The sequence below is a fragment of the Dendrobates tinctorius genome, unplaced genomic scaffold (genome assembly GCF_039654945.1).
Source record: "Dendrobates tinctorius isolate UK_male_01 unplaced genomic scaffold, ASM3965494v1 ptg000171l, whole genome shotgun sequence".
Classification (NCBI taxonomy): Eukaryota; Metazoa; Chordata; class Amphibia; order Anura; family Dendrobatidae; genus Dendrobates; species Dendrobates tinctorius.
The window spans coordinates 2,008,492-2,021,585 of record NW_027361838.1 but is presented as its reverse complement, the minus strand read 5'-3'; positions in this window follow the sequence as shown (position 1 = coordinate 2,021,585).

Below are 13,094 nucleotides of genomic sequence, written 5' to 3'. Positions count from 1 at the left end.
CCTCTAAGGTTTGTGGCCATTCCAGGTGTAAATCCGCAACCCCAGGCACTAATACATGCATTTACACGGAATCAGCATAAGGGCTGTGATGCCCTGAAGCAAAATGGCAGTTCTGAATAGTATGTCCAGTGAGCATGCTCAGGCACCCTGCAGTGATCGGCTACGCAGTGATGAGTCACATGTTGGAGCTGGGCGGTGACAAATAACACTGACAATAGCAAATAACCAGCAGTGACAGAGAGCTGCATGGATATGAGCAAAGTATACCAATTTTTTTAACTATATACCCTCATAGGTTGTGTCATGATCGGTTTTATTTGCAAAGCTGAGTCTTTTTAAAGCACTGTATATGCACTGTTGCACTTTGTAATCCAGATCTCCGGTCATATGCACATATGTTTTATGGAGCACTTATAAACGTTACTATGGCACTGGCCATTTTGAATATGTAAAACAGATTAATTACTGGAATTGTATGCACATGTGTTACCACTATTTAAATTTGTACTGACTATGAGCACGTTGCTTGATAAAGACGGGTCACCGTTGAAATGTTGCCACCTGAGGATCAGTAAAGTATCCGCTTTTTCACATTTAATTTGGAGTGCTGCCTATTTTTTATTTTTTTTATATATATATATATATATATATATATATATATATATATATATATATATATAGTATATATGTAGTGTATGTGTGGCGCTATTATGCACCTCTGTAGAGAGCTTATGATCTTAGTAGTTTCTGTATGTTTGTATGTTTGCGGTGTCTGTGTACTGTATGTACGTACTTGTGCATCATGTGTAGCATCTGTGTGTGGCGTGTAGGTGTATGTATGTGTGTAGTTTGTGTGCAGTATATATATGCGTGTGTAATGTATATGTGTAGTGTATGTGTGGCACTATTCTGCTCCCCTTTAGAGAGCTTTTGAGCTTATTATATACTGACATAAATTGTAGGGCTCTGTACTCACTCGGCTGCAGTTGAGGTAGGCACAGGAAGCGGTATTGCTGAAATGTCCAAGCAAGTTTATTGAAACTGTATAAACTCTCTCCTCTGGATGGCAAAACAAACGAACAGCTTTTTCCAGCACAAAGTGAAAATAAGCAGTCCATATCGTACTGCGGGTCCGCACACTCAGGTCAGTGTCTTTAGCAACACACACTGGAGGTCTTTACACCTCCAGCCACAGACACTGAATGAGACATCTGGCCTCCAATTTATTAGGCAAACCACGCCCCTGGGGTTGGAATATGTGAGCCATAATTTCCGCCCACCTCTTATGACGGCTCGTAAAACCCGGCCCTGGAATGGCCCAAATAATTCTCTCAGCACTATAGGTGCTGAAGTATAGTTCCAAGCTCACATCATTGCAGCTAACAACTGTGATGACACATATATCCCCTCAAAGAAGAAAAGGAACAGCATCCCATCCAGGTGATTTGAAAATTTCATTAAGACTTTATTCTGCCATGATGCAACGTTTCGACCCTTACAGGTCTTTGTCAAGCATACACATTTCATAAAATGGCAGCCTTATATAGTGTGGTGGCACATGCACACCAATCACTCACAAGGTACCGCCCACTTCAATCAAGTACAAAATATACAAATAATAAAACATCAACTCTCTTAATTTCATATTCACAATTTAAAATTACTTACATTATACACATAATTTTCCAAAAATAGAAAAACAAAACAAGAAATTACAAATAACATCTATTCCAGGAAAATACCCAATCAGACGACACATCAAGGCATGTTGGTATAGAAACTAAAATCCAATCAAGACTCACCCCACAGTTTGTTTACATTTGTGACCAATCGTGATTCATTTTCCCTTTGGCGCTCAAACCGCTAGAGTCTGCAGCAACTCAGAGTTACTGACACCGCTATACCGTTTCTAACAAAGGATATCATTAGTTGCTCCCCCATGTGTGTACCTGCGCGCAACATGCCTGTGCAATAAAGAGCTGACGTCAGCGGGCAGCCACTTGACCAAGTCACATGACCGCTCACCGACACAGCGATCCAAGCATCAGTACACTCAGACAGAGCAAGCATCATTTCCATGGTGATCCCATCACCTGACCACATCCATGCAGTGCTAATCATATTTTTAGAGGTACACTAAAATGGTCGGGTGCTCGTTGCTCGGGTTGAGCAAATTGGAAGGCTCGGATGCTCGAGCCGAGCAACGAGATCAATGTAAGTCTATGCGAAACCCGAGCATTTGTGCCGCGCCCCCTGGGGAGTCTTTTTAGGGTCTGAAAACATCTGAAATCGATGGGAACAGTGCTGAAATCACATGGGATCAACATGGGGAATACCCTGGAAACATTTCTGACTCCCAGGTCTCTGCTGTAAACAATGTTGTCAGAGTCTTACGCCACTTTTCCGGGCACACAATAAAACATACAAAAACAAAACCAAAATTGATTTTACTGGGAGATATGTTAAGGATCATCCTTTCCAGGGTAATGATTTGTATGTAAGGTAATAAATAACCCAAAACAAAAATGTTCCTCCACCACTTGGGCTATGTTCACACGTAGCGTTTTTGAAGCGTTTTTCAACTTTAGCATTGCTTTCAAGGGACAGCAGTTTGTCCTCGCTATTCTTATAGTGCCATCAGCCGGCTATGCTTTGTTGTTCCCATTATTAAACAATGGGACTCCTATACTGTTATTGCCTTTGCTTTGAATACAATGCCTGTCCCAAATTTAAACGCACCCCAATAACCCTTTGAACAGATGTCCTGGATGACCATATGAAACCAAAGTTCCCATTCTTATTTATTTGGTACTGACATACTGTTAGCCTATGCATTGAATGCCAGGCCTGCCCTGCTCCAAAGTAACATGCACCCCAATAACCCTCTGAACCAATATACTGAATGGCCACATGAAACCAATGTTCCCATTTTTCTTAATTAGCTACTCCCATAATGGTAGCCTATGCATTGAATGCAAGGTCTGCCCTGCCCCAAAAGTTACATGCACCCCAATAACCCTTTGAACCAACATACTAGATGGCCACATGAAACCAATGTTCCCATTTTTCTTAATTAGCTACTCCCATAATGTTAGCCTATACATTGACTGCAAGGCCTGCCCTGCCCCAAAGTTACACGCAACCCTATTACCCTTTGAACCAACGTACTAGATGGCCACATGAAACCAATGTTCCCATTTTTCTTAAGTTGCTACTCCCATAATGTCAGCCTATGCATTGAGTGCAAGAACTGCCCTGCCCCAAAGTTACATGCACCCCAATAACCCTTTGAACCAACGTACTGGATAGCCACATGAAACCAAAGTTCCCATTTTTATTAATTTGCTACTTCCATAATGGTTGCCCATGAAGTTAATGTAAGGCATGCTCCAAATTTGGATGCATCCCAATACCCCTTGGAAGAGACATGGAGGAGGGCCTCCTAAAAATCTTTTCCCAATTTAAAGGAGTGGGTCTCTTATACTTGTAATGCCCATGCAGTAAGTGTATGGGCTGAAAAACATTTCCCCCTGTGTTGGCACACAGCATACTGTGTAAACATTTTTTTTATGTGCATCATAAACACGCTTGAAAGCAATAATGTGGTTTCCTAACCAGTTGCTGCTGGGAAGGTGCAGTTTTGTAGCAAAAATATGGCGGACGTGTTGTTGGATGAAGTGATCTGGAAAAGGGGCATGGTGACAGCAAGAATGGGAATGTACAGGATTAATAACAGGGGTACTATGGGAGGTATGAGATCCAGGATGCAGACTACAATGATTAGTTGTTTAGCCACCACCAATTACCAGAATGTGTTTGATCCCCGTTAGAAGATAGGTGTAACAGATGCGCGTCTGCAGCTAGACATAAAAGATGCCCGTGAGAAATTGCCAAATATGCACATTTCCGTATAAAGGGTAAAGTGCAAGATGCTAGTGAGATGCTGAATTCTACAAAGCAGCAGATCAGTGTTGGAGGAAAACCAACCAATGGATGCTCATGAAAAACAAAGTTTAAAGAGGAGTGCACCTGCCGCAACTATCAACTCACCCATGGCACAAGGTTGTTCATCTTCACCCATAAATATTGCCAAGACCACCAAAATTTCACAGCTGAAAACTATTTCTTCCTGTCAGGAACACCGCACTGCACTTGCTCACTGAGCCAGTGTGCGTGTCCTGAGTACAAAAACTATGCACAAAGATACCTGTGGAGCGGGGCAGCAGTGGTGACGATGCATGCTCCAGGCTCACAGGACCAGAAGCATGTGACTGCTGAGGGTGTGGCCTAAACTCCAGAGAGCTAGGAGCTGAGGAAAACTCCTAACAGGGTAACTACGGGACAATGTTACCAAGGGGCATAGACAAAGACATAAACTAGATCAAGCCGGGGTCAAAGCATGAGATAACACAAATGTACCAAAGGGATAGAGAGAACGGATAGTCAGGATGTAGCAGTAGATCAGAAAACCAGAACGGGCAATAGACGGTACAATAGGGACAAACTGTAGCGGAGTAACAATAGCCAAGTCAGGAGGTCAGAACCGGAGAAGACAATAGTACCAAAACGAGAGACAGAGTACAGAGTGAGGGGACAGACCGGGTCATACAAGGGAAGAAAACAAACAATGCAGTATACACGCACACCAGGGGTCAGACACACAGCCAGAATAACAGTATAGCTGACAGAGAACCCTGGTAAAGAGTGAGGATAAATACCCCTCCCATATCCAGAAAGAGGCCACATACACTTAACACTGTGAGTGCAGGGCAAGAACCCTGTCCAAACCATGACACTTTCGGTGTAACGAACACTGTTAAAGGAATGCGAATAAACGTAGTTAACCACGAACCTGGGAAACCACAGATTTCCTCTTCACAAGATATGGACGATGATGGTATTGATGATGACTTGGAACTTTCCCACATCCCCATCAAGAAGATGAAGATCACAGCTGCCAACTCTGTGCAAAAAAGGCCAGGAATGTCTGGAAATTCATTTTCTCTTAGGCAAAACTTTACCTCTTACTAAAGTGGTACAGAATGATGCATACACAGCTCCCATGTCTACTCAGCACGAGACTTTGCCACCTTTATTGCACACAAAGGGTCTAACCAACGGGCCGCGGACACTTGCCATAAAGAAGGACAGTTCTTCAGTAGGGCTGACTCCAAAAGAGTCTGTCTTTAGCCCCTTAGAAAGCACAAAAATGACTGTTAATAATTTGCATCCAAAAGTCACAGAGGAAGATATTGTGTAGCTTTTCTTTGTATGCGGTGGCTTGAAGTGCACCCGCTTGTTGAGTTCCGGAGCTGCAGAGGTTGTGTTTGTAAGAAAGGAAGATGCAGTTGGTGCCTACAAAAATACAACAATAGATACCTAGATGTACAACCAATGAAATGCAATCTACATTTGAATGGCAGTGTTATAACATCAGACCAGCCCATCCTTCTAAGATTATAAGATTCCAGTAAATTGGGGGGGATTACTAAGTGTCCACCGACTGTGTTCTAGGCCAATAAAGTTTTTATGCCTAATTAATGTTTCACACTGTGAAAATGTCATCCAGAACTCTACAATTATAGGCAATACTTATTGCCCTGCAGCTGAGGCATGTTTTGCTATCTGTGATCGGAATACAGAGAAATGCTAAAGGGAAATAGGTCATGCTAATAGTGATCTAAATACTGAGATGCGTACAGAGGAATGTTGGGAGGACACAGATTGTGGTTTTCTATCAGCTTCATCTGCATTTAAAAATTTGTATTTAATGCTGGTATTAAAAAAAAATTACATGAGTGTAGGCAGGGTGCAGTGCCATACCACAACTATCTATTTGCTCTTCCTGTATGTTACAGAACGACTTAGCCCCCAGAATATGTTGTGCAGTTATATGGATGTATAATAGGTTCTATGAGAGATGCATGTCCCTAATGCATCAGCATTCCCCTTTTGTCCGCCCTCCCCCCCACCTTTGTAATTTCCACAGTAAACATCGGCAGGCTCCGGCCACCTGCGGCTTTTGTAATGCATATCTGGCCTGCCCTCTGTATCTGTGTGATATATTCTGTGTCCTGTGAGTAAAGTGTTGTCAGACTGGAAATACATGGAGAAGCAGTGATCTTTTATATGCGTCCATGTAACCCAGGGATTCCAGCCAGCGTCATTCATTCAGACTCCAGCCAACGCGGAGCGGACCTCCGAAAACACGGGGTGGTATTGAAAGAGGTACCCCAGCTTGGTAGACCCCGTTATACTGTACAACCCAATAATTTTTTTAAATTTATATTTATTTGGACTCCTCATTGGGGGTCTACAAGAAAAGATAGGTGAACTCTGCTGACACTAAAAACACCCCTTTGAAAACAATTACGTGGCTGTTGCATCATGGAACACATTCACCCTGGAGATCTAGTGATGGTGTTGGAAGAGACGTGGAAGATGACCTACTAAAAATCTTTTCCCAATTTAAAGGAGCCGGTCTCTTATGGTTGTAAAGCCCATAAACTAAGGGCGCCGTTACATTTAGCGATGCACCAGCGATCTCGACCACGATATGACCCGGTCAGGATCGCTGGTGCATCGCTAAATGGTCGCTAGTGAGCTGCCAAACAGGCAGATCTCAGCAGCAACGCAGCAGCGGTCATTACTTACCTGTCAGACGTGGCGATGATGATGTCCTCCGCCGGCATCCATGCGTCGCTCATCGGCGCCAGCAGGAAGCCGCCAAGGAGAAATGGACCAGGCCGATCTCACGCGATCAGCGATAGCCAGCGGGGGAGCCGGTCGAAGGTAGGTGTCACAAAATTGGTGACACTTTAGCAATATTGCTAGCGATATTGCTATGTGTAAAGCCCCTTTAAGTGTATGGGCTGACAAACATTTCCCCCTGGGGGGTACACATCAACATGCTATGTAAACTTTTTTTTTTTACCGGCATCATAAACACGCTTGAAAAAAATAAACCTGGCTGTTGCATCACGGACCACGGTCACCATGGTGATCTAGTGGTGGTGGCAGATGAGGATAAGGAGAAGGAGGGGGATAACAGCAAATAGCCAAAATCAGGAAGCGTATACCCATGTGTGGGTGTGAAGAGGTGCATGGGAATATACCTCCCAAAAAATGACACTCGAGTTGAGGTTATGTTTTGCTGTTATCTTTCAGTGGTGTAGAGAAGTCTGGCCCAATCCAGCCCTTGTTCATTTTTATAAGAGTCAGCCTGTCAGCATTTTCAGTTGACAGGTGGATGCGCTTATCAGTTATAATTCCGCTAGCGGCACTAAAAACATGCTGTGACAAAACACTAGTGGGAGGGCAGGCCAGGACCTCCAAGGTGCAGAGAGCCAGTTCATGCCACGTGTCCAGCTTGCATACCCAATAATTATAAGGCACAGAGGAATCACAGAGGACGTTGGTACAGTCAGCAAGGTACTCCCTCAACATCTTCCAAAACTTTGCACTCTTTGTGACAGTACCCCACGCCTCAGGGCCACTGCGGTGGGTGGGTCTAAGAAAACTCTCCCAGAACTTTGCCAGTGTTCCCTTGCCTCTGCTAGATTGGAGTTGTGTCTCTCTCGCCTGTACTCCTTGGTTGTCCAACGAACTGCCGTCAGCGTTTTAAAATGGAACTTTTTTTAATAATTCCGCAACAATGGAACAATGGCCTTCTGGTACTGCACCATTTTAGTACACCTGTCTGCCTCTGGAAGAAGAGATTGAAAGTTCTTCTTGTAACATGGGTCCAGAAGTGTCACCAATCAGTAATGACTGTCACACAAAATTTGGAGAATACGAGGGTCACGGAAAAGGTAGCGCAACATAAAGTCAGCTATGCATGCCAGACTGCTAACAGGCAAGTCTTCCTTGTCCTCACCAAGAGGATAACTGACCATGCTATCCTCCTCCTTCTCCTCCTCCCTGTCCTGAGGCCATCTGAGCTGAACAGACGGTATGACAGTTGTTTTGGTGGTATCATCTGTAGCGCATGAAAGTAGCTCCTGTTCTTCCTCCTCCTCATTGTCAACCAATGCATGCTGGGATGTCATGAGGCTGGGCTGTGTGTATTCACCCTGTATGGCTCCTTGATCCATCTCATCATGCTCTGCCAGCAATGCATTCTCTTTGATTGTCATCAGAAAGCATTTCAGAACACAGAGAATTAAATCCAAAAATTTACTGCACACTCTTAAATTGCGTATAGAAAAAGTATTTAATCGCTTGTGAGGTAAACTGGGAACATAACGCACATAGACGAATTATGCCAGTAAAGTGAAAATTAAATGACATTTCGAACTGTCCAGGGCAGCAGAAGACACGAGAGCGCCGCTTAGGACCTATCCTCTACAAGGCCCACAGACATCTTGACCATATATTGCTGCAATAGCTTCAGTGGACTTTTCTGTTATCCATATAATTCTATATGCCTTCCCTACTATGTGCACGCCTGTTTAAGTGTTATTATGATTAAGACCCTGGACGGGTTGAAATGTCATTTATTTTTCACTTTACTTGCATAATTCTATGTGCTTTACGCTTCCGGTTTACCTCACAAGTGATTAAATACTTTTTCTATGCGCAATTAAAGAGTGTGCAGTGAATTTTTGGATTTAATTGTCTATAGGGCCTACATGGTCCATTGCACCAGCACCTCGCAACTTGAAACTGATTGAATACCACTCTATATCCTCAGAACACAGAGAAGCGGGATGTTGACGCTAATTATAGCATCATCGCCACTCACCATCTTGGTGGAGTCCTCAAAATTTTGTAGGATGGTACATATGTCTGACATCCATGTCCACTCCTGAGGTCTTATGTGTGAAGTCTGAACTGAATTCCAACGCTCTTGTTGATGCTGGTAGTCAACAACTGCCCTCTTCTGCTCACAAATCCTTTCCAACATATGCAGTGTAGAGTTCCAACACATGGGGACATCACATGACAGTCGGTGAGCCAGAAGGTGAAAATGCTGCTGAAGCATGGCAAAGGCAGCGGAAGCTGTAGCTGACTTTCTAAAATGAGCACACAGGCTGCTTACTATCACAAGCAGATCCAGCAGCTCCAGTTAGGTTTTGAAAAACCGCTGACCCACGAGGTTAATCACATGGGCCAGGCATGGTACATGTGTGAGTTCACCTCACCTCAGAGCCGCCACCAGGTTCCGGTCATTGTCACACATGATCATGCCTAGCTGTAGGTTCAGCGGTGTCAGCCACAGATCTGCCTGCTCTTTCAGAGCTGTCCACAACTCTTCAGCATTGTGCGGTTTGTCACCTAACCTTATTAGCTTAAGCACAGCCTGTTGCCACTTGGCTAAGGCAGTGCTGCAGTACTTCCAGCTTGTGACTGATGTATTCATTTCGGAAATGGGGGCTGAAGAGGAGGAGGAGGAGGTGCAGGAGTTGTAGACTGAGGAGGCCACCCTGATTGATGTAGAGCCTGCAATCCTCGGTTTCGGGAAGACGTGTTCCATCCCAAGGTCCGACTGGGTCCCGGCTGCCACTATATTAACCCAGTGTTCCTGCCCACAAGAACTTGTCCACGTGTCCGTGGTTAGGTGGACTTTCCCAGTAACAGCATTGCTGATGGCACTGCTAATGTTGTGGGACATGTGGTTGTGTAATGCAGGGACAACACACCGGGAGAAATAGTGGCGGCTGGGGACCGAGTAACTTGGGACAGCCGCCGCCATCAGGTTGCGGAAAGCTTCCGTCTCCACGAGCCTAAAACGCAACATTTTGAAAGCAAGCAGACAAGAAATATGTGAATTTAGTAGGGTGGCCTGTGGGGCATTGGCAGCGTATTTCAGCTTGCGTTTCAAGGACTGGGGTATGTTCAACTGAACGCTGCGCTGTGATAAGGACGTGGACGTTATTGAACATGTCGCTAGTTGAGTGCGTGCAATAACAGGTGCAGGGCAGGAGGCATCTTCACAGGCACCATGAACAGGGGATTGCCTTCCATGCACAACAGCGGAAGAAGCAGTGGTGTCACCCACAGACAGTGTCCCTGGACCCTGGAATTCGACCCTCAAAGTCGGGTGCTTTGCTGCCATGTGCCTGATCATGCTGGTGGTGGTCAGGCTGGTAGTTTTGCTGCCCCTGCTGATGTGGGCATTGCAGGTTGGTGCAAATGGCCTGTTTGGGGTTATCGGCAGAATCTTTAAAAAACAACCAGACTCGGGAAGGACTAACACTTGTACTTACAACTTCCGTTGTTTTGGTGTTATGGGGAACGGTTGCACGTCTTCTGTCTGCGGCCACCACACTGCTTCTTCCTACCTGTTGGGGTGCTATGCCTCCCTCCCCCTGTGTGCTGCTGTCCTCGCTCTGCATGTCCACCTGCCAGATTGGGTCAGTTACTATATCATCAACCACCTCCTCTTCCACTTCCGCACCCTGGTCCTCCTGACTTTCTGGCAATTGTGCCTCATCATCGTCCACCTCTTGTGACACAGTCCCACTGTCGCCTTCATGAGAACATGGCTGCTCAAGTATTTTGGCATCCCTACATGCGATCTCCTCTTGCCCCGCTTCAAGTGCATCGGGAGAGAGGCCCGAATCTCTAAATGGAAATGTGAACAGCTCTTCAGAGTGTCCAAGTGTTGGAACAGTTGTCTCTGGGAGCTCTGCATGGTGTGAGGAAGGAGGATTAGGGCGAGGAATATGCGGTCAGACTCATGGCTTGACCGTGTGGAAGACAGGGTGGTGGTGGTGGCAAAGTGACTGAAAGCATTATCCGCTATCCAACCAACAACCTTTTGATGCTGCTCTTAGTTCAATAGTGGTGTGCTGCTGTGGTCCCCTAGTAATTGTGACAGGAAGGTTGAGTGAAAAGATGTGGGTGTTTGTTATGGGCCAATTTCAGCTTGCCCACAACCTCAGCCTTGCCCTCTGCATGCACCATCACCTTCACGTACACTTCCCCGTCCCTTGCCACGCGCCTTGCCCATTTTAAATGGACTACAATATTTTGCACTTTCACTAAATATGTCTGACTTTGGAGCAAACTTATATGTGATCTGTGTGCGGGAAAACCACAGTTTAAAATCTGGCCTGTAGGTAACACCTTTTTTTTTGCAAGCAAACTGGTGTCAATAACTAGACTAAGACACAGCAAAAACAGTTCAGTTGAGCCCAAAAAATGCCCCAATTTTTAGCCCACAGATAGGTGAGGCCTATGACGGAGATCCCCCATTTTTAATTATCTGGCAGGTATTTTTTTCTAAACAGCAAAAGAGTGTGATAAATAGCCTAAGACACAGCAACAACAGTTCAATTGAGCCCAAAAAATGCCCCAATTTTTAACCCACAGATAGGTGAGGCCTGTGACAGAGATCTCCCGCATTAAATTATCTGGCCGGTATTTTTTTTTAAAAAAACAGCAATAGTGTGAATTACTGGGTTAAGGCACAGCAAAAAAGTTCAATGGAGCACAAAAAATGCCCCAATTTTTAGCACACAGATAGGTGAAGCTTGTGATGGTGATAACAGACTTTAAATTATCTGGCCTCTAAAGAGCACCAAACATGCAGGGCTGGGACCTGAGGACCCGCAGAGCAAACCCGGAAATGCTCAGCGCTCACCGATCTTCGCGAACACTGCGATACCGAGCATAACCGAGCATACTTGCTCATCACTAGTTTTGATGTCATCCATTTGCTTGTTTCTTTTCTATTTTGTATCAGTGCTAGAGATTATGTTACAGCTTCATTTAGTTTTAGGAACTAAGGGTACCGTTACACTAAGCGACGCACCAGCGATCCCGACAACGATACTACCTGGTAAGGATCATTGGTGCATCGCTAAATGATTGCTAGTAAGCTGTCAAACAGTCAGATCTACTCAACAATGCAGTAACGATTTCGGCGGTCGTTGGGACCTTGTCACACAGCAGCGATTCTGACGACTCCCGCCTGCGTCCATGATTTCTGAGTCGCTAACGAGGTCGCTCGTCGGTGTCAAACACAGCGATGCATGATGGCCAGTGGGACACCAGCGATCAAAGAATGGCCCAGGACATTCGAGCACAATCAGCGACATCGCAGCGGGGGCCTGGTTGCTGCTAAGTGTCTCACGTAACGAGATCGCTGGTGAGGACGCTGTTGCGTCACAAAATCGGTGACGCATCAGTGATCTCGCTAGCGATCTCGCTTAGTGTGAAGTACCCCTAAGATAAAACAGCATGGGTGACCTTGGTTACTTGATTTTTTTAATCGAGCAATCATGCTGCTTTGTTTTATATTGACCATGAGAGTGGAATATGTTGCTTTAAAACATATGATTAAAAAGCAAAATGTATCTTGTGCCTTTGCAAAATGCAGAAATGATCAGTGACTGAAATAAATGCGGGCAGTAATCAGCAAGCTTTTCATAAAGTTTATAAAGCACTCAATGGCAAGAACAAAGCTTTAGAGCTTTCAGTCCGTTCCTGAAAATGCCCTATGTGCTAGACTGCTGGCACAAACTCTTTTATAACTTTTTTATGAATAGATGTAAATTTGCATATCTGAAAAAAGGGCATTTAGTTGCCAAACGTGATTTAGTTTAACCTGCATTGTCCACCTTTAGTAAGTCGCGGGTGGCAATGTAGTCCCCATTATTTCACTTACTGCTGGTATTGATGTTTAATGCTTCTATAAAATAGGGCAACTAAAATCTGAAGCCTTCCGTCTCTACAAGAATTTTACAAAGAAAGTCAATTATGAGCGAATGAACAGAAAATTCTCCATTATTTTAGTAGTCTAGGATTTAAGAATAACATTTCTAAGCTATAAATTGCAGTAGTATAATAATTATTCATATTTCAGCTATTGATGCCTAGCACAAAATTACTGTGTTGTAATAAAGGTGACGATGATTATGACCTATTATACTGTCTGTGTTGCATCATAAGTACTGGAAGTTTCTATATGCATTATTATATTGTGTTATCACTTCAGGACAGGCTCTGGATGTTATTCTAATGTCCTGATACGCAGCGCTGTAATAATAAACCCACAAGTTGCTTCCTGTACTTAAGGGGAGTTCATGGAAGTCTAATTACAACTTGTGTTTATGTCCACCGGAACGTTAGAAAGCTCCGGCTTTATG